The 21730-nt window shown below is 43.9% G+C and overlaps 1 protein-coding gene and 1 long non-coding RNA gene across 5 annotated transcripts in view; both read right to left on the bottom strand.

Moving 5' to 3' along the window:
* Window positions 1-21730, bottom strand: part of PBX1 (PBX homeobox 1) — a 340115-nt gene that overhangs the window by 163249 nt on the left and 155136 nt on the right. The window lies entirely within an intron of this gene.
* Window positions 1817-20723, bottom strand: LOC111822257 (uncharacterized). The gene is made up of 3 exons (XR_002825546.1): window positions 20681-20723; window positions 19204-19308; window positions 1817-2110 (listed from the first exon to the last, which is right to left on the bottom strand). It is a non-coding gene; the product is annotated as an uncharacterized LOC111822257 (long non-coding RNA).

Below are 21730 nucleotides of genomic sequence, written 5' to 3'. Positions count from 1 at the left end.
AATTTGATTCTGACTCGGCAGCTTATGATTATCCAGCGCTACAGACTATACAATTCCAGCTTCATTAAAACATCACCAGCTGCCTGAGAGACAGACATTAAATAGGGGAGAGCAATAATAAAATTAAGCTTCCGGCGCATAGCAACAGAGTCTACCTCAGCCCCAGGGCTGTGCTGCCGGGCTGGACAAGGCAGGAAGGAAAAGTCCTTTCAGACAAGTCCACGCCCCTTCTCAGAACGTGTTTCTTGGCCCTCCACCAGGCACACAACTTCAGATGGTCAGATGGCAGGGCGGCAGTACATATTCATCTGTCTATTTCCCCCTCTAACCCTTTGCATTTGACCATCACCCACACTCACTCAACATTAACTCTTTGATGGCTGCTAATGCTCCAAATACAATCAGGCTGGCCACCACTACCCAGGACTACCGTAGTACCAGCTTCTGGGGAGTGTCCACAATTGCTGCCAGCCCAGCACGCAGCGCAGAGTATGCGCCTCCAACGAATTAGCCCAAGAAACATCTTTTCACTGAGTCTTTCTTCCCTTTCTTTTGAGATTTGGTTTAAGAAAATGCAACATGGTGATCGGGAAGAGATTGGGTTTTAGTTGCAGCTTGAATTATTTCCAATACAGTTGGTTACTTCACCATTCAGAAATAACTATGCACAATGCCTAGCCTCGGGTCCCTGGTACATACTAAGTGCTATGTAAGTGAAAATTCCCTTACTCCCATTTTCACATGTATAAAGTTAGAAGATTGAGCTTATATTCTCCAAAGTTCCTTTCAGTGCTGACTTGTGTACCTTTGTGTGGAAGGTTCACTGTTCCTACGAAGCACATCATGAGCCTGAGCCTGATGATGGCTCCCTCCCCCAGAAATCCCCTGCTTCCTGTTAACAAAGAGGATTAGAAAACCAGGAGTCCCTGGGTAGTGCAAATGGTTAACACCCTCGCTGCTAACTGAAGCATTGGGGGTTTGAGTCCACCCTGGAAGAAAGGCCTGGTGATCTACCACCAAAAAATCCTCCACTGAAAATCCTACGGAGCACAGTTCTCCTTTGAAGCACATGGGGTCGCCATGAGTCGGAATTGACTCAATGGCAACTGGTTTGGTTTGGTATTAGCAAATCATGTATGTATAACTCAACAAGACCACTGCTATAGGGTTTAGCTGTCTCCTCCTGGAAAGTACTCTGGGCAATTGCTCCTTGAAAGGAAGTCCTCAGCAGACCTTCTCCATTCTTTGTGATGTCACACTCTTCTTCAAGTAATTCCAGAAATCACTGCGGCTGAAGCATGACTCCAGCTGAGGGCTGTATGACAGTACACAGCAGGGGAGGAAGATGACCAAAAGAAAGAAGAGAATTAAGAAATGGATTCCTAACAGGGTATGGAGAGAAAAAAGAAAAGGAAAGAGGGAGAGAGAAACAGTACCTTTATCCTCCTGACTTGTGTACACAAAGCCCAGTTAAGAATGAAGAATTCTCTGTGGATTAATACACTCCTTCAAATAAATAAAACCACAGCACTTCCTCCCAGCAACTCCATGGCAAAATAATTTGCAGAAGGAAAAGGCTGGAATTTAGACATTCCATTTAGCTGCTTCAGAAATCTAAGGACCCTGAACCTTGTGGGATTTGAAATCGATGGAATTAATTAAGGGAGATGTCCACCGCTCTCCACTAAGTAATCAGCAGGTACAGTAGACCTGAAAGTCTATAAAGAAAAATGGAACACGATGACATTGAGAGAGGCAGAAGGCATTAAAAAACGAGCATCCAAGTGGGAAAGGCGCATACCCATTGATCGCGGCATAAGAAATTAAGGCTTCGGTGAGCAGCAGGAAGATTCTGTAACAGAAAATGTTACAGAGCATGAGTATAAGCCCTGCAAGTATAGCCAGTGCAGGGACCACTCAGCAGGGAGATGGTCCCAGGGAAGGATACAAAATCTGGTTTAAAAGATGTTAGCATTGTATAGTATAATGTATCATCTTATACCATTTTATATGTATTGTCTCTTTTCTTCACTTGAATGGAAGCTCCATGAGGGCAAGGGTTTTGTCTGTTTTTTTTTCATTGTTGTTTTCCTAGTGCCTACAATAGAGCCTGTCAAAAAAAAAAAAAAAAAACTCAATAAATTTTTGTTGAATGAATGAATGAGGCATTTGAAGTGAATGTGCATCCCCTTCTAGTTCCTGAGCATCAACCCCATTTCCCTGGGGTGAGCCAGAGCCAGGTGGAGAAAGAGGGAACTCACAGGCAGGCTCTTAGTGAGAAACTACATAGCAAAGTTCAGTATTCACACCTGTGAAGCATGGGTAACCCTCCGATAACTCGATTTTTCATGCCAATAACAGAAAATGGGAAAGGGAGAATCCAGATCAATGTTTGTGAATGACACTCTCATGGCAGAGCGCTGTAGCTCAAAGAACTGTAGAGTTTTTGCTTTTTAAGTCCTTATCCTTCCTCCATTCTTTCCCCACCCTGTCGAGGAAGGAAAAATAAAATACACTGCTACCCAAGTTTACAGATGGAGTCACTGGGATTTGGAGCAGTGTCCTAAAGAGAATTCTGGCCACACTGAGACTCAAGTAGAATAATCCCAAATTCATACGTAACCAAGTCAAATGCCTGCTTCAGGGCCTGAGAGGGAGAAAGCAGTGAGTCAGTCTCCTGTTCCTCGGTGCTCAGCTGACCTTTCCACCACAAAGCAAAACTAGAAAAAGCACCTTGCATGACAAGGTCAAGAGGCAAGCTTCAGAAATGGGAGTGGACTGTTTCCCATGAACTCTCCGATGTGTACAGACTCTGGGGATTAGAAGAAACTTGAGGGACACCCACAGTTGCCTTCGCTCACTCAGTCATCTTCTCACTGGTTCAAGTAAATAGAATATGATGCCAACCAAAGACAGCCTGCCTTTTTTCCTTTGGGGAGAGAGGACTCCTCCTCTGCCCCAGAGGAATCTCCTGAAATTTGTTTTTGCTGCCCTGAAGGTACAGCCAATGTGTACATATATTAGGAAGGAAACCACAGAAACTCTAGGCTAACCACAGCCCCAGTACAGAGGAAGCACCTCCCTTGGACCACGGGTCACAAGGACAAGAACCTAACGTTCCACTGGACATCTCTGTTACCTTAATAGGCATCTCACCACCTCCTTGCCCAAACACAACTTGCCATCTACACTGAAAATGAGATGTCAGCAGGGCCTAGGAGTGGGGTACTCAAGGTCCAGTGATACTTCTCCATGTAAGCCCCCAGTTTGGGCCCATCCTTGAAATGCTCCTGTTTATGTCAGCAGATGTTAGCCTGAAAAGTAGCAGCTTTTGTGTCTGTGGCTTCTTCCAAATGAAGCCAGAAACCTCCAGGGCTCTCATACACATCATACAGTTCTAGCAGCAATGCTTCCTTTGTCGCTGGAACTATAATGTGGGGAGTGAAATGCTGACTTTCTTTGCAGAGTGCAAAAGGTCAGTCATAGGGTCAGAGTGTCCCCATCAGGATCCTGGGCACCATGGTGGTGGCTGCCCGTACAGTAAAAGATCCAGCAGGCTTTGCCATCTAGGAGCTTAGAATCAAGGCAGGGTGAAGTTTCCCCTGAGTCCAGATATCTGCAAAATTGCCTGTGGTCATTAGACTCACAGAACTATAAAAAATAAAAATAAAAAATACACAGCACAATGAAGGAAGGATTTTCTAAAGCAGAACACACAATCTTTCATCATTTCCCCGGATTCCACGACAGAAACACGGTGTTGGACCTGTCTGGACATGGGGACTTTCCAGTTTCCATGTGAGGCTGGGCATTTTGCATTCAATACAAATTAGTTCCTCAAAATCAGAACCAATTGTCATAAAATGTAGGGAAGTATTTTCCCAAGGGGCAAGCATTTGTGGTGAAACTGGAAATGTTCAACTTGATTATAATGCTTTACGAAAAGGTCAGCGTGAGATTTCAGAGCTTTACCTTGAGGATGTTAACTCTGTTTGCAAGCAGGAGGAAATGGGGAGAGTCAGTTTGCCCAGGCTTGCCCTGTCCACATCACTCTGATCACATGTCACAGGGCCAGCAGCAGATGGTGTGCCTCAGAACACAAGCGAACGCACGCATACACGTGCACACGTGCACACACTCACACACATGCAAACCCCACATGCTTCCTGGAGCCAAAACACCTCAAAATTCGATGACAGGTATAGTCTGCCATCGCTGGCATGCTCACTGAACAAGACCAAAAACAATGTTACGATACAATAATCCAAAGCAATGGATCTCAGTGCACTGGGGCATGGCCTATCATCACCTGGGGAGCTTTTCAAAAATACACGTCTTGGCCTCCCCGCTTTGAGAGATTCTAAAGTAGGACAGGTACAATTTTAAAAAGCACCCCGGATAATTCTAAAATGCTGTACACCTACTCCCTGGTCTCCTACGAATACTGCATTTACAACTCCAATTAAAACCCTAAAGCTTTCAAATATTCAGGCCAATAAGTGGCCACCACTTCCTGATGTACAAGTTCTGGTTATACATTCGTCACAGAATTTCATCATATTTGGAATCAAGATTCACAGTCTACATATCACCCTGGACATCAAGCCATTAGCTTCCCAACTCTCCCTATAACAGGATGAAGCACTACCTCAGATGCAAGCTTGAATGAGACCGGATAGAAAAATGTCTCATCATTGAGTCACTGGCTCCTGGGACAACACCCTGACCATTTATTCCCTCTTGCAGGCCAGCTTTTCTGTGTGCGGTTCCTTTTCAGCTCTTGGTAACCCCCTATCTTGTTCAGTTTATCAGATCTGACGGGGTCATCACCCGGGAGCAAGGCTGGGTAGTATTCTGAAACACTTTCGCCATCAACCAGAAGTTGTCATTTGGCCAGATCCTAAGGGTTAGCCCTTCCTCTTACAGCAAATCCAACTGCGATTCCACTTGGGGGAAGGGATTAACTGCAAAAACTGGGAAAACAGGACTACAATTTCAGTTTCAAAAGACTCAAACTATAACTTGCTTGAAAGACCCATTTTTATGCTTGAAACCTGAAATTCAGAAACAGATTTCTCTTTCAAAATCAGTCCCTGCCGTAAAGACAAGAATCTTTCAGTATCTCCACCATCTTTATATAATGTCTGGATGGTCAAAGCATTAAAAGCAAGACTGAGTGTCAGTCGACCTATAGCCGGGCAACTTCTGTCTTCAGACTTGATTTCACAAAGTCACGTAAGTGTGCTCTGCCCATCCCCAAAACCTGGGCAACTCTAGGTTTAGCTGCTCATGCGCTCCTAGGTCAATGCCAAATGAATACGCATCAGGTGATAATAATTAGCACAGCGAACCTGTGGAAATGTTTTAAAAGACTACATTTGTCACTCAAATCCTAAATGCTCCTGGTTGTCAAATATTCCTCTTAGACCCACACATATCAGGGTTAGTCTTACAGAAGCAGTGTCCAAAATGACTAAGGCCACCACATCCTGACCACTCAGAGTCATGCCCTCAGAGTTTCCAAATGTGATCCAAATGAGAGCTTCCAACTGGCAATAGACACTTTTCACCCAGGGCATGGTTGTCTTTCTGGTGGTTAGTGGCGACAAGATTCTTTTCAGAAAACAACCTGGAGTCTCCAAAATTGCCTTAAATATTCTAGAATGCCAATAACATGAGATTTCATTATATTTTACTGCATCTGGGCAAGCTTAGAGCCAAACAAGGTAAACACACTGTACTACCAACAAGCTCATATGAAACACAACTAGCATCTTCACTAAGGTATCCATAGCTTAGAGTCCCTGGGTGGTTGCAAATGGTTATTGCTGCTAACTGAAAGGTTGGAAGTTCAAATCCACCCAGAGGTGCCTCTGAAGAAAGTCCTGGTGATCTACTACTGAAAAATCAGCCATTGAAAACCCTATGGAGCATAGTTCTACTCCGACACAGATGGGGTCACCATGATCAGAGCCAACTCAACAGCAACTGCTATCCATAGCTCAGGAATCAGACAGATTTGGGTTTGACTCCCGACTGTAACTTAGAGCATGTGTGATTTTTGCAAGTTACTTAACTACTGTGAACCTCAGTTTCTGAATCTATACAAATGAGGCTAATATTATCTACCTCAATATTCTTTTGGGGATTAAATAAAACACCAAGTATGGCTTCCGACCCATAAGTGCTTAATAAAAAACTGCTAAACCATTAGAATAATTATGATTATTAATACAGATTAATCTTCTCTTTGAGGTTATCTAGGCACGATGTTATTGATGGAGGAAAACTGGATCCGAAGCTGGAGGTCTGAGAATATGAATTTCATTACTGCTCTGTAGGGTCACTATGAGTCAGAATCGACTTGATGGTACCCAACAACTGCAACCACGGTCTCCCCCTAGTGGGGACCCATTAACTTGTTTGTTTTTGAGTTCTTCCTCTCAGGTGATCAGCCAAGGCATACTTGTTTCCAGGCAGATCTGGATGAAATAAATGCTTCATTTTGTTCCGCTGTCAGAAACAAGGCCCTGGTCCACGTAGGGGATATGTCTAGAATGTGTTTGTCCTAACTTTCTGGAGCCAACACACATCATCTGCCCAAGTAGCTGGGATGCCGTACTCCCACCATCCCAGAGCTACTCAAAGGAACTCCCAGCTGCTGTTGGAAGTATTTTTAGCTGCATTATTTATTTGAACACCTGCCTGACAATCCTAGACAGAGCTTGGTCTAGAAGGGGAGGGGCCGATGGGACACCCAAGGATTCTTTCTTTCCCTGTGGGTTGCATTGGCTTGTCTGTATCCATCCTGTAGCCAAGAAGGGTTTTCCTCTTCACCAAGTCAGCTTCTGACCACATCGCACACCAGGCTGACAGTCTCCAAAGAAATGCTTCCAAGGTCACGCTCTCAAGGAACCCAAGAACCTTAACTCTAACGCCACGCTGATGGCTGTCGAAACGACAGCCTCTCACATTGGCAGCTATTTCATATTAGTCACCGTCAGCTGTCCTTCATGTGGTGGCAAAATGCTAACCAATATAATTTCCTTTATTTTTACCGCTAGGAAAACTGAAATACAAAGAGAACTGCTACAAAAATGGCATCCTCTTTCCTACCTTTCTGCCCTTGCTTACTTATTTGGTTTTTCTCAGATGTAATACCCATTCTTCTACTTTTTGCTGACTTGAATTGTACCCATTTTCCAGCTTAGCCCCAACTCCTCTCCCGCACCATGAATTCCTTACCATCACTACCACTACCCTGGAATTTAACTGCTCTCTGCCTCCAGAACTATTGTCTGTATCACGGTATTTAATAGTTTAATTATGTTCAATATTTACCGTATTGTACCTCCTGGCACCTAGTATGTGCTCAATATAATTGAAAGGACATTTTTTAGGTCTTATAAGAAAGGGATTATCTATGTCTTATCCTTTAAAAAAAGATAGTTCCTAATAGTACCAGAGTCCCTGTGTAGTACAAACAGCTAGCAGGCTCAGCTGCTAAATGAAAGGCTGGAGATTCGAGTCCACCCAGAGGCACCCTGGAAGAAAGGCCTGGCAATCAACTTCTGAAAAATCAGCCACTGAAACTCCTATGGAGCGCAGTTCTACTCTGACACACATGACGTCACCATGAGTCAGGGTCAACTCAACAGCAACTGGTTTTTTAACTCAGTACCAGGCACAGGCACATACCAGGTCTGAATAAAAGCTTGCACACTGACTGAAAGCCCTCTCCTTAAGCCGCATAGCAATTTGCCGTTACAAAAATATATACAGTTCAAAATTCGCCTCGGGCTCTCAGGTTTGGCTCACCAGGTCATGTTTTCTCTGCACATTCTGCCTTGAGCTAAATTGCCTAATCTTTCAATATTTAAGGTTTTATATTCTGTTCAGGGAGGTAAGAGCTTATTATTTATTTAACTCACTGGAGTCGTAAGTGACTGAATGTTTATGAGAGGTCCTGCAATCTGGGGATGAATGATTTTGCATTAGTGCCAAGTACCACCGCCTTACAGGGATCTGCAGGGGTGTGCACGCATACGTACACATAAAAACACTACCTGGCAGTCACCACACACACCGTTTTCTGACGATCTGTGAACATCTTGCTAGCATGATTCATAAGCAGAATGCCTTTATATTTAATGACCCAAATATGCCAGTCACGTGTCTCTGAAAAGCAGGTTGGCTCCAGAAAAACAGCAATTTTTTTTTATGTACCGCTCCCCTCCACCCGCCCAAAAAAATTCTTCTCTGCCTTAGATTCTGACCTCTCTGAATGGCTCCTTTGAAAAACGTAAGCAGGCAATAGGCCTTTGTGGGTGCTGACCTCATGAGGTAGGGGTGAGAGGAAACTTGGAATATAAATGGCCCCAGAAGTGTGAGTTATAGGTCCCAGCGATACAGATTTTTAATTGACCAACATGATTTACGCTGCAAGGAGCAGACTTCATCCCAGCCAGGATATCTGAGTCAAAGGAAGCGACTCAGATTAATTCACACATATATTTAGAAGAGAACTGAGCAGTCATCCAGCCCAACGTCCAACTTTGAAGACACTGGCTATTCAAGTAGCCCGTCTCTCTTTATTCATCCTTTTAACAAATATTTCTCAAGTACCCACTACGGTCCAAGTATTATTCTAGCACAGGGTTATAGCAGAAAACAAGTTAAATAAAGTCACTACCCATGCATGGTCCCATACAAGTTGTCCTTCCCTCTTTAGGGCCAAGATCCCACAACAATATAGTGGAGAGGGTTCTCGGGCAGCTAAGAATGCAACAACCTCTGCTACAGTGAATCTCAAAGTCAACTGACCTTCGGGATCACCAGGCCTTCACAAGCCTTCCTGAACAATCTAGTGTAAAGAAAACAAATGAACACAAAACTCCCATGATTATCATCGGGCCTCTGTAGTACTGAAAGGTCTTCCATCAGCACTACCAGAGACATCATCATCATTCCTCACTGCTTCTCCTGAAAGAAATTTAAGAAATAAATGGCTGAGGAATGTGTGCACAACTTAGAAAGATCATTTAATGAAAGAGTCATCACTGGAGAAGTTCAATTAAGTCATATTCATTCGTTCATTCAACTATTCAATATTCAACACGTATTGAGCTCTGTGTGCAAAGCACTGTATGAGTTAGGCGCCTTGGGAAATACTGAGATGAATAGCACAGTCCCAGCTCTCGAGGAACTTAAAAATCAGTTGGGAAATTACAATGCTCATTTTACAGATGAATAAACAGTGGCATGAACAGTTAAGGGATTTATTTTAAATGGTTCATCCTATAACTAAATCATAATACATTCATCAAAAAGATGAAAAAGCACGGAGCTAGAAGGTTCTAATGCTAGTTCTAATACTAACTCAGATTCATTGGGCAGCTCTAGTCCCCTCTCTTGGGCTTTGATTTCCTCATCTATAAAATGTGGAAGTAGTCTTTAGAGTAGGTCCTTCCAGCTCTAAGACTCTATGATTATAATACATGTAACCAGTAAGGTTGGGTGGCTAGAACTAAAAGAACACAATCTCTTGACAAGGGGGATGAATTTCAACAAGAACTGTTACTTAGAGAATTTGAAGACCTACCTAAAGGAATATAGAAACTATTCCATTCTGTTGTGCATTGTCTCTCTTCTCAGAAGATACTCAAGCCTAAGTGTGAATGTGTCCTCTTCTGCAGACTGCCTAACTGGTATCTCTGCCATCTTAGCAACAATGGCAAAGAAAGGTGAAGCCCTTCCCTCTCCTCCTTTCAGTCCCTGCTAAGTGTCTATAACACAGGGCAATGCGTGTTTGCAAGAACTATCCCCTATAAGAATAACTGCTCTAAAGACAATGTAAGCAGTCTATGTGTGACTTGACAAATGGGGGCCTAGCCTCTGTACAAGGAACTCTTAATAAAAGGTTTAACGGACAATGAGAGGATTGAATTAGACTATATGTAAGGTCCCTTCCAGCTTCAGTTTTCTATCTTACTAAGAATTCTATGAGAATAATGTAAAAGATATCCTTTATCGAGCCCATCAGTGAATTTAAAGCATTAATCAAGATCATTTATGTTCAGTGTATCTATAACTAACCTCCAAAAAGAAGAAAAGTTAGTACAGAAAAACCTGTTTGAATTTTTAAAAAATAGACTATTTAATAACTTTATTACATTTTGAACCACCCCTTAAAACTTCTCTCTGAATGTGGGTAATGTCTCCTGAAGTGTCAATCAGCTGGCCATTTTGCATAAATTCCTGTTTGTTAAAGCCGTCCACTTGTGGTATTTCTGTTATAGCAGCACTAGATAACTAAAATACTAAATAACTCATTTGAGGTAATACCAAAACCAAAACCAGACAAAGAAAGAAAAAGGATAAACCCGAGCTGTAAACTCATGTATCTGAAGATCTGAATGACAGCAAGACTGGGTTCGAATCCTTCTATTTATATTTAATTTTTCCTTTCCTGCTTCAACGTTATCAGTTGGCCTTAACAGTTTTGCTTTCTTGGTCCTAGAGGCACAGGTGGTTCTTATTTCAGTTCTTATTGGTGGTATGAGTGGTTCTGCTATTCAAAGATCAATGAATAAAGGGAGGCTTGTAAATAGATTTGGAGCCCTGGTGGTACAGTGGTTCAAGCACTTGGGTGCTCACCAAAAGGACAGTGGTTCAAAACTATACCAGCCACTCCACAACAGAAAGATGCAGCAGTCTGCTTCCGTAAAGATTATAGTCTTGGAAACCCTACGGGGCAGTTCTACTCTCTCCCATAGGATTGCTATGAGTCGAAATCAACTTGCAGTGGTTTTTGTTTTATTTGGGGGCGGGCAGAGGGGGAGGTTTGTAAATCGATTAGCATGGTAATGATAATAATGCTTTCTGCTGTTCTTTGTGCCTACTTCAGTCTGGGTGCCCCTCGAACATGCCTCCCATCCCCCATGCACTGGTCCCTTGACCCTCTTTCCCACACCTGATTCTACTCTTCCAGGCTTAGGAAGACAAAAGTGACCCACCAATCAAGCAGCTGCAGAGAGAGCAAGGAGAGGATGGGAGGAGGGGAGACGGAGAGAGAGAGACAGAGGCGGTGGAGAGTAGAGTAAAAGCCTCATGTACTTTAGGATAGGAAGGTTTACGCAGAATGAGCCAGAAAACACAGGATTTCACAGTTTAACACAAATAATACTTTCTGTCTTCCCCTTCTTTTTATGGCACATGCAGCCTGTTGTGTCTTACCTCCTGCTTTTTATATTCATCATATGCTTGACCTCATATACAGTAAGTCCCCGTGTTCGGAACATCTGGCTTACGGACAACTCCTACTTGCCCTTTAATGCTATGTAAATTTGCCCTCACTTTGAAATGACTGAACCAACCCCTACTGGCAACAAAGTCTTCCTCACAATCACCTTCACTTGCTGGACATGCAGCTTTTAAAGCGTCGAAGCCTTTTCTTGCACTAAAGTAAGGCTAAATAAGAACCGTGTGCCCCTGTTCCAACTCACCTACAAATTCAACAAAGACACACTAAGGAAGGGATCTTGCTGGTAATCCGGGGACTGCCTATATATATACCTTTGTTCCTTAAATACATAACTGTTCTAGAACCCCACATATGTCAAGGCCAGGAGTAATTTAACAGTTTTGGAGAATTAGGTCTGGAACCAAGTGCTAGCTACAGAGTTGGCTTTTTGTCTATCAGTTCTCTCCTTGCATGCAGGAGACTCGGAGGATTCAATTCCCAGCCAATGTACCTCAAGCACAGCCATCACCTATCTGTCAGTGGAGGCTTGTGTGTTCCTATGATGCTGAAAAGTTTTCAGTGGAACTTCCAGACTAAGACTAGGAAGAAAGGCCTGGCAATCTACTTCCAGAAATCAGCCAATGAAAAGCCTATGGATCAGAACAGTCTGATCCCCAACTGATGATGATGATGATGGCACAGGACTGGCAGTGTATCACCCTAGGCTGAGAGCCAACTCAGTGGCAGCTAACAATGACAACAGCATAAGGACAAACTCAAAGGGCCTTTCCCTGAGGGCTTTACCACAAGGCAGAACTGTGGGCCTCTCTGAGGAGTTCAGTATTATTCGCGAATCGATGTCTTAGTGGGGCCTCAGTTTATATACCCCTTGTGCCTAAGTCAATGCCCTTTCTGCACACCCATGGTCCTGTGCATGTCCCTTTCCTCTCCCATAAGCAATCAGCTGGTCTGTAAGGGTGGAGGAGGAGGACCAGTGACAGCTGGTCAGGAAAGTCACTGTGGAGGGATGCCATGAAGACCTCCAGCCAAAACTATTAAGAAGAAAAGCAAAAGGTAGCCACTAGGGCAGCGGAGAATTGAGAGGGACCAATGTTTCCCAGCCCCAGCACCTAGGCCCGCCTGTCCAGCTGGAGACCCAACAGCAAGCAGATGCTGAGAGGAGCAGGCACCAGGGCCCACACACCAGGCAGGACGCACAGTCACTTCCCTTCCTTTGTCTCCTAAGACCCATGCGTGCTCTCCCTCATTTGGAGGGAGCCCAGAATACTGGAAGCTGGGCTGACCCTCCGCCTGGAGTGCTGATGAACATCACCCTCCGTCTCACTCTGACCCCCACGGGGGCACACATTACTACCACCCCACCTCCTTCCTCTGTGCCTTCTGATATCAACCGGGGAAAGGGAATCTAAAAATAAAGCCCGGGCCAGAGTGTGTACACTCGATTAGGCTCCTGTGCTCACAGATCTGCTTATTTTGGCCTATCTCTCCCCAGCGATAAGGCTGCTAACAGGCTGTTATCAGCCAGTCGGTGAAAATGTGCTCCAGCCTGATTAGGCCTCAGTCTTTGCCAAGGTTATAAACAGCCATTATCGTTTTCCCGAACAGAATAATCCAGACAGTATCAGCTCAGAAACATATGGGCCACACAGAGAAGATAGCCGCTGACGGACACTTCATTTTAATTGTAACGAGTGGGTAGCTGCAGCCTGCAGACAGCAGACAGAGAGTTGCCCAACTGGCAGCAGGGCATTTTTTTTCTTTTAAATCCCTTCTCCCTTCCTTGGTTTCCAATGCCTAAGCTGCTTTGATATTCTGGGTGGCATAATGAACAGGGCCTACCCCAGACGTTACTAGTCACCAACCATGACCCTTCCCTGAAAGGCAAATGGGACCTTTCTGATTCTTGTATAGAAAAAACAGCAAAGGCGATAAGAGGGGAACCAATACAGTGAGTTGTCTCTGCTCTTCAGTCCCCAATTCAATGTCAACAACCTGCCCTCTCTACCACCCTGATCTCGCCCCCCACCACCATGCTTCTTCAGAGACCGCCAACCTATGAATGCCTCATTCCAGATCCTCAACACAGTGGCTGAAGATATATGAATGGAGTGTTTATATAATTTCCTTCCTCCTTCCCTATGTAGACATATACATCAACCAAGGTTAAGCTTGTGGGGGACAAGCCCATGCTCATGAGGATTTGGTGTCTAGAAAGCAATTTCCACAACCTGGTTTCTCCTCAGCTTATCACAGAGTGTCAACTAACTCGTGTGAGGTGGGAGCGGAAGGGGACAAGGTGAAAAGAGAAAATCATGATCATAAAAGTTTTGGTGAAAGGGTTCACCTCTCTGCTTCCAGGTCAGCAGGCAACTCGGTTGCTGACAGCTTTGCTCGGGGGTCACTACTGTTGGCACACAGCCAGCAGTCACCTTGTTCTTTCATAACCATGGAGTCAACCCCAACTCATGGAGACCCCATGTGTGCTCCATAGGGTTTTCCACGGCTGGTTTTTTGGAAGTAGATCACCAGACCTTTCTTCAAGGCGACTGAAGGCGATTGTTTTTTGTTTTGTTTTTCCCTCACGTGTCACCAGAAACAAATGGTAGAAAAGGTGTGGAGAGAAAGGGGGAGAAGGCATCAACAGCAAGACAGTGCTGTAAGAGAGAGCATTTCTCCTTCCATTCAGCAGCAGGCTCATTTGTGTTGGCACCAGTCTTGCTGTTGTTGACACTGCCGCGGTTGTTGTTATACTAGCACTCACACCTGGCTGGACAGATGGGGTCAACAAGAACAGGTGGGACATGAGGAGGATCAGCCTGGTATCCCCACCTTGTACTCAGCATCTCTTCTCACTCTTCCATTCAACATTCACGTTTCGCCACATTTCAAATAATATCCTCACCTTGGTCTCCCTTTTCTGACCTTCTCTGCTTCCCTCACACCTTGTCTCCTCCTTAAACCCTCCAGCTTCTTCTTCCTTTTATTGCGGAAATCCTGCAACTTCCACTGCCCTCCCATATACTCAATAAACTCAACAGCATTGAAGGAGCCCCCCAGTGTAAATTCTAATTTTGGCAGCTTGCTAATAGGAAAGGAAAGAACTGAAAGGAGAAAAGGAAAAAAAAGATACACAAATCAAAAAAGAAACTCCTTACAAATTGTGAGAGAGCCCCTGTTTTCTTGACATCAGTTAGCAATTCTGGAGAAAAAGAAGGACACTGCTTTGCCTAGTAAGAAACAGTAGCAACACCTATATTTATTGAGCTCTTATGCATGTGTCGGAGCCCTGATGGAGCAATGGTTAAGAGCTCAGGCTGTGAACCAAAAGGTGGGCCGTTCGAATCCACCAGCTGCTCCTTGGAAACCCTATGGGGCAGTTCCATTCTATCTATAGGGTCACTATGAGTTGGAATCAACTCGATGGCAATGGATTTGGTTTTGGGTTTTTATGCCCTTGTCAGGCCCTAATCTAAGCACTCTACGTGTGTTTGCTCATTTGATCCTCAAAACAATTCTAAGATTCACAGCCAAGTACGCTGCTCACTGGCCGCATCTCTAAGACTGCAACGACTCCTGGGTCCCCAGCAGCCTCCCATCCAGAAGCGCCTTTGCCCACAGGCCCCTGGAGGTCTGTGACTCAGCTCCCCACCCTCTCCATCTCCACGCAGTCCTCTGGCAGATATTGCAGGAGTTCTGGTTCAAGGACATAGCTCTCTGGCCCCGAGAAGACTTCTGGTATTTCACTGTCAAATGAAAACTGAGGCCATGGTAATGTTTCTGTAATAATATTAAATTCAAAAGGCAAAGAGGAGAGAAATTATGCTGCCAGCTGAAACGAGCCTGAGGGACATATTTGTTTTAATTCTTTTTTCATGGCTTTTCAACACCTGCCTTTGCTCTTCCACTCGCCAACGAAATATGGCTCAGGTTGCTTTCCAGCGTTACCAAGAGGCTGACTAGCAGACCGGTACAAGAAACTGCGGTAGGTGGTCTGGGTGCACTGTCTTGGTGGTGATACACTCAGTCCTCCCAGACAAGGTGTCAAGGTTACAGCGGTCTTTCCCTAATTACCATCAGAATCTGAAAATATCCTGAAGACATGAGAATCCCCCTCTGGAACTAGGAGCCTGCCCGCAGTATATTTTTCAACTTAAAAGTTTTTTCCCCCTTCTGTTTTTGTTTTCTTATTTTTACTGCCTAAATGGACCCAGCTTTGCTCTTCCATGATTTCAGGCTAACAAGACTAGAGGATTTCCTGGAATGAATGGCTGGGCCGGTTTCTCTGGTGGCTCACTTTCCATTTTATCCAAGGCCACCTTCTGCCAATCAGCTCCCACTTCACTAGAAAGAAGACTGCTCGCTCAGTGTCACACAGCACAGGCAGATGGAGCCTTGAGGGTATTAGATGGTGACCAAAGTGACCCCACGGAGTTGCACGGGCTGCAGCGAGCCTGTCCCTGCTGTCACTGACACTATGCACTGGCAGGCCCCATAAGCACCACGTCCAGGCTCCTCAGAGCATCTATGATACCACCGCCATTGCCCACTTGCTTGGGTGTCTCATGACTTTGAGCACCTGGAGGGCTGGGGCACTGCTGCCTCCTCTAGTCTGTATCCCCAGCACCTGGCACAGTATCTGGCTTACAGTTGTTGTTGTTGTTAGGTGCCATCAAGTCAGTTCTGACTCACAGCGACCCTACAGGAGAGCAGAACCGCCCCATAGGGTTTCCAAAGAGCGGTTGGTGGATTCAAACTGCAGACCTTTTGGTTAGCAGCCATAGCTCTTAACCACTGTGCCACCTGGGCTCCCAGCATACAGTAAGTACTCAATAAGTGGTGGCTGAAATGAAGGAATGGACTCAGCCCATACTGGTCCAGATGGTGTACAAAGTCAAGTACTTTGAAGATACCCTGGGTTCAAAATCTGGCTCCATCTCATTTTCTAGCTCCGGCTAGATTATTTTTTTTAGCCTCAGATTCCCCATCTCTAAAATGGTAACAATCATCGTACCTGTGCCATAGATTTGTTGTGAGATTAAGTATACAAAAAGTACTTAGCTGACCACCTGACACATTCAGTCACCCAACAGATATTTGTTAAATGAATGACTATCCCTTGCTCATCCACATCTGCTCCTTACGCAGCTATTACAGCAGTCAACCATCTCTGACCAAAGTAAAGTCTGCAGTCAAGAACTCTGGTTCCAGGAGCCCTGGTGGCGGAGTGGTTAAGAGCTATGGCTGCTAACTGAAAGGCTGGCAGTTCGAATCCACCAGCCACTCCCTAGAAACCCTATGGGGCAGTTCTACTCTGTCCTGTAGGGACATTATGAGTTGGAACTGACTCCACGGTACCCAACAACAACAAAACTTCCAGAAGTAGTTCCTGGGTGGTGCAAAAAGTTAACGTGCTCAGCTGCTAATTGAAACATTAGTGGTTTGAGTCCACTCAGACCAAAAAAAAAAAAAAAAAACCTCCAGTTCCAATTCTTGCTTTGCTAGGACTTGAGCAGTCACTCCACCTCACTCTGCTTCTGTGGCCTTTGTCGGGATGAGAGTCACTCTGCTGCCCCAACCTATCTGAGGTTGTCTATGACACAGCATGACCTACCAAATGTGGACACACATGGAAAAGCAAAATCCAGACTCTCATACCTGCCACCAAGCAATCCTCCAGCAAAGCAACTCGATGTCCTGCACTCCAGGGACCCTGCTGCACGCCCGGGATGCCTGCAGCTCTGGGCTCAGCCAGTGCTCTTGCCTTAGATTACAGCCTCCAATCAAGACAGTGTAATCCAAAGCATTTGCGTGGCCCCAAGTCCTCACCATGTTTTCTGTTGAGTTGGAAACTAAACCACCTCAAGGGCTGACACCTAGGCAACCTCCCTCTTGCCCAAAATGCCATTTCAGCAGTTCACATGGCTCCCCACTCAGGAAGCACCGGAGTCTCATCTTCGCCTCCTCTCACTGTCCCCCAAGTCTCGGGAGACTTTTCCCCTTTTCCCAAAAGGGTGGCTCATTTGGAAACTCTTAAAGCCATTTGCATTCCCAAGACAAGCTCTTCGGAGTAAATTTATTTCAGTGTGGGGGTCTTCTTATCTTCTTAGTCTCTTTCCTTCCGCTCACTATGAAGCTGGAATGAATTCATAAACAGCCCTAGTGGTATGAACATCAGGGCCTTAGAGGATGCAGGATTACAAGGGGGATTTGGGCTCTTAGCTCTTTTTCTGTCTGTCTCTCATACACACACACACCCCACAGTGGTGTTAGTCTCATTAACCACAATGCTGTTCTCATCTCTTCCATTGCTAGACACGCCCTACCCCCTGGCTCAGTCAACACTCTGTTTCCTGGCCTCCTGCAGGAACACTGCCAAATAAAATAACAAAATATTCTTATGGAAGGCACGTTAAAACCTTAGCAAGATTTAAGCCTGGGCTCCTTGTCACGGAGGCTCCCTCCCGTAATCTGTATTCCAATCTCAGTGTCAGTGGAGCTGTGATCAGAATATCCAAGGCCTCATAAAAGATTCAGGGCTTACTGACTTCCCTGACATTTGCTGTTTCATGCTGTTCCTGCTCGTTCCCATTCAGCCTCCAAAGCATCCACAGGCCCTTTCAACTCACTGCTGCAGATGGTAAACTTGCGGAGAGAGTCAAGCAACTCAGGGCAAGTACTGGACCTAAATCTTCAATGTAAATCTTCCCAGGAATTTAGCTGGGACTGGGGTGAGAGTTCTCGTTTTCCTTAGAGGCTTTTCTTGTTGGGCTCAGGGTTTTTCTAAGATCAATTCCTGCCATCTCCCCCATGGTATCCAGATGTAGGACTAGGAATCAAAGAGGTGAATGAGACTTGATCAAGATCTCTCCTCTTCACCATGACTCCATGAGCCGGCCCGACTGGGCGTGCATGCCTGACTCTGTGAGCTCCGTGTGCCTGCCCCACCCCATGTACGTGTCCAGCTCTGTGTGCGTGCCCGACTGGCTGTATGTACCCGACTCCGTGCACATGCCCAGCTCGGTGTGCATGCCCCACTGCGTGTGCATTCCCTACTTAGTGTGTACGCCTAACTGGGCGTGTGTGCCTGGCTCAGTGTATACGAATCTTTCTAGATCTCATTATTTTTTAAATCTAAGAACGTATTACCTAATCTTGTAAGTGTTGCAGTGATGATTTGTAAGGATGGCACTCTACAAAATAAATAGAGGCTGAGCATACTTTCCGATGGCCCGTGTTCAAAGATAGGTATTTTCGGGTGGCTCCATGAATCCAGGCGGGACATAGATATTACATATGGGTTTACGACACTAGCATAGATATTAGTAATTTAAAAATCCAAGCAAAATGTATTATGACTTAAGGAACCCAGGTGTAACCAAAGGGATGATTACCAACAGATCCTTTGGTTTACTAAGAGGATCACCCCAGCTTTCTTACTCAGACCCACTAGCAGATTTCCAACACGATTTGCTTTCCAAACAGGTAATTTACACCCAGCTTATCAGAAAGACATTGAGTAAAGTCAGTTATACCATACTTCTTAAGGAGGTTCCACATCGTCACAAAAGGAATCTCTGATACACCCACAGGCTAGGGGCAACAATGACACCTAGAGATGGCAAGCAGAGGAGAAAAGACTCAGTCGGATGGACAACACAGCCCAGCCACCAGAGGCTGGAGGTGGAAAGGAACTGTTGTTCCACCAACTAACAGAACTGAGACATTTTCAAGATAACCTTTAGTAAGCCCCAAGTGTCTGAAATAAAAAAAAAAACAAAAATCAAGCCTAGAACTCCAGAACTCAGGCAGCCAAAAACCAAAGGCCTGTTAGAATTTAATCTCTTTCGAAAATATATTAGCATAATTATTTCTGTAAATGGTATAGCCATTAGACAAATAACACAAAATCCCAGATCAAAGTGCTATTCACACATAGCTACCTGCAGAACTTTAGGTCACATGAAGATGAACAGATGGTATAAACAAGGTCTCGGAATGTTTTTCATGTATCTGCTCCTAAAACCTTCTGAAGAGATTAAAAAATTCTAGAATACAAATCAAAAATTAAAGGCAAGTTGATGGCACCTCAAAATTATGCATGGCAAATGAGAAAATTATAATCAAATATTCTCTATACATCTCAAATTCTTTCACTGTGTAGTCACATCTTATATGTACAGTAAATCCCCGGGTTATGGACACCTGACTCATACTTGCCCTTTAATGTTATATAAATTTCCCTTACTTTGAAATGACTGAACTAACTCCTACTTGCAGCAAATTCTTCCTCACAATCACCTTTACTTGCTACATGTGCAGCTTTTAAAGCACTGAAAAGGCTTCGAGCCTTTTCTTGCACTAAAGTAAGGCTAAATAAGAACCATATGCACCTGTTCTGACTTACCAACAAATTCTTAAAGACATACTCAGGAACGGATCTCATCTGGGACCCTGGGACTGCCTGTATACATGTACATATATGTTTCTGCATATGTATATGCAAAATCAAGCAAGTAAACACATACAAGTGGTTTATCATCAGATAATATAAAAAGTATATGCAATCCAGTTTCGTAAGTGGACATAACCCATTTCCACACGCCCATAAACACTGGCAAGCAAACAAGATACCTCCTATTCTAGAGTATCGTGGTCTGCAAAAGTTAAATGTAAAGTTTAAAGACTGAGTTATGTTTTACATTCTTTGGGAAACACATTATTTAAAACATGTCTATAATCAAATATTTGTAAAAGTAAATAATACTATAATTCATCTTGTTTGGTAACTCTAGATTTTCTTATATTATATTTACTTAGAGTATTTCTGACTGCTTTTTTTAAAAAAAGTATTGTAAGTATTATCATTAAAAAAATTACCAAACACAACCCATATTATTTATATACGTTAATTTTTTTTCCAAAAATATACCACAATACTCTATAGATGAAGGGTTCTCAACAAGGGGAGATTTTGCCCCCTCGGGGATATTTGGCAGTGTCTGGAGACATGGGAGAAGGGGGTGCTACCGGCGTCTAGTGTGCAGAGGCAAGGGATGGTGCTAAGATTCCTACAGTGTACAGAACAGCCGCCCCAACAAAGAGTTAGCCAGCACAAAATGTCAACAGTGCCAAGGTTGAGAAGTCTTGGTATAGATTATCACAAACATTATGAAATTCCTCAAAACATGTCCCCAAAACACCTTTAAGGAATGAAAAATGAGAAGTGGGGAAATATCAGAAAGAACTTTTTCTAGTAGTAGTTTGACTGTCAAAAGTATACGCTGCTTTCTGTGGATGCCACAATATTATTGCTTCACCATAAAATATGCCCTTAAAACCTACCACCTGTATTTGTGTTATAGACGCAGACTGAGAAATGTTGGAAAATCAGCAAGAATCGGAGCAAAAAGCACTTACCCTCAGACATCCTTCCGTGAACAGAGGACTATCCTGACCAACTGTATTAAAATCAAATAAAGTGAGATACAACCAAAGCTAACTTTTTAGGCAGTGAAAAATAAACACATCTGGTACATGGAGTGGGACATGTGTGTATCCATCCACATGCTCAATTCCACAGCATCAAAGCTCTGATGTTCAGTAATATAATAATATTATTTTTTGAGATCAGTTAAGGTATAAAATGTGTGTACTCTCAGTCTTTAATATTAATAAGTCTTATAACTAGCCATTTCTCATAGCTCCGAATTCTTGAGCACAAACTAGAATGGGCACTTATCCTGAAAAATCTAATAAATTTACAGTTTTATATACTTCCTTCAATTGTAAAAGTCTTGTTCAATAAACTTTAAAATGCCACTATAGAGCAATAACACAGACAGTATAAACCCAGCCCTGGGAAAGCTGTGTAACCAGAAATTGTTCCCCTTTCTGCTAGAGCAATAAAGTTTTATATGTTTGAACTGACTGTAAAAAGGTTTGAATGTTGGCAACTGGGGAATAATCTGTCTTCTTTATAGTTATTATCATATTTCCCACAAGACCCCTTGGTCTGTGTCAATCCTTCTTGTATATGACACCTTTGTACTGTCAGCGAAAGCAAGACTACTTTACTTTTTCTTTTTTTTTTTTTTTAAACTATAGGACTTGTGTCTGTTTTCCTTCAGATTACAGCTAACAGGAATAAATTATTCCTGACAAGCATCCATTGCAGCATTTTACCAAATAAAGCTGGTTGTGAGCTGCTTTTTCAAAAGAGGCAGGGGGGTAAACCTCCTCCCTTCTGCTTCCCTCTTTCTCTCAACTGATTCAAATGCAATTCAGGGATGGTTAAATTGGAGAAAATGTCAATAAAAAGAGATTTGTAGGAAAGTTGCTCTGAATGCCAGAGACTGCTGTAACATGGTGGTTCAGTCCTCATGGGTGCTATTGGATCTGTGGGCAGAAGGGGCTCAGGAAAAGGCAGGAGGCAGAACTATCCCCTTCCCCTCCCTACCTCAAGAGTGC

The sequence above is a fragment of the Trichechus manatus genome, unplaced genomic scaffold (genome assembly GCF_000243295.1).
Source record: "Trichechus manatus latirostris isolate Lorelei unplaced genomic scaffold, TriManLat1.0 scaffold00145, whole genome shotgun sequence".
NCBI classification, from domain to species: Eukaryota; Metazoa; Chordata; class Mammalia; order Sirenia; family Trichechidae; genus Trichechus; species Trichechus manatus.
This window is presented reverse-complemented; position numbering and strand designations above follow the sequence as displayed.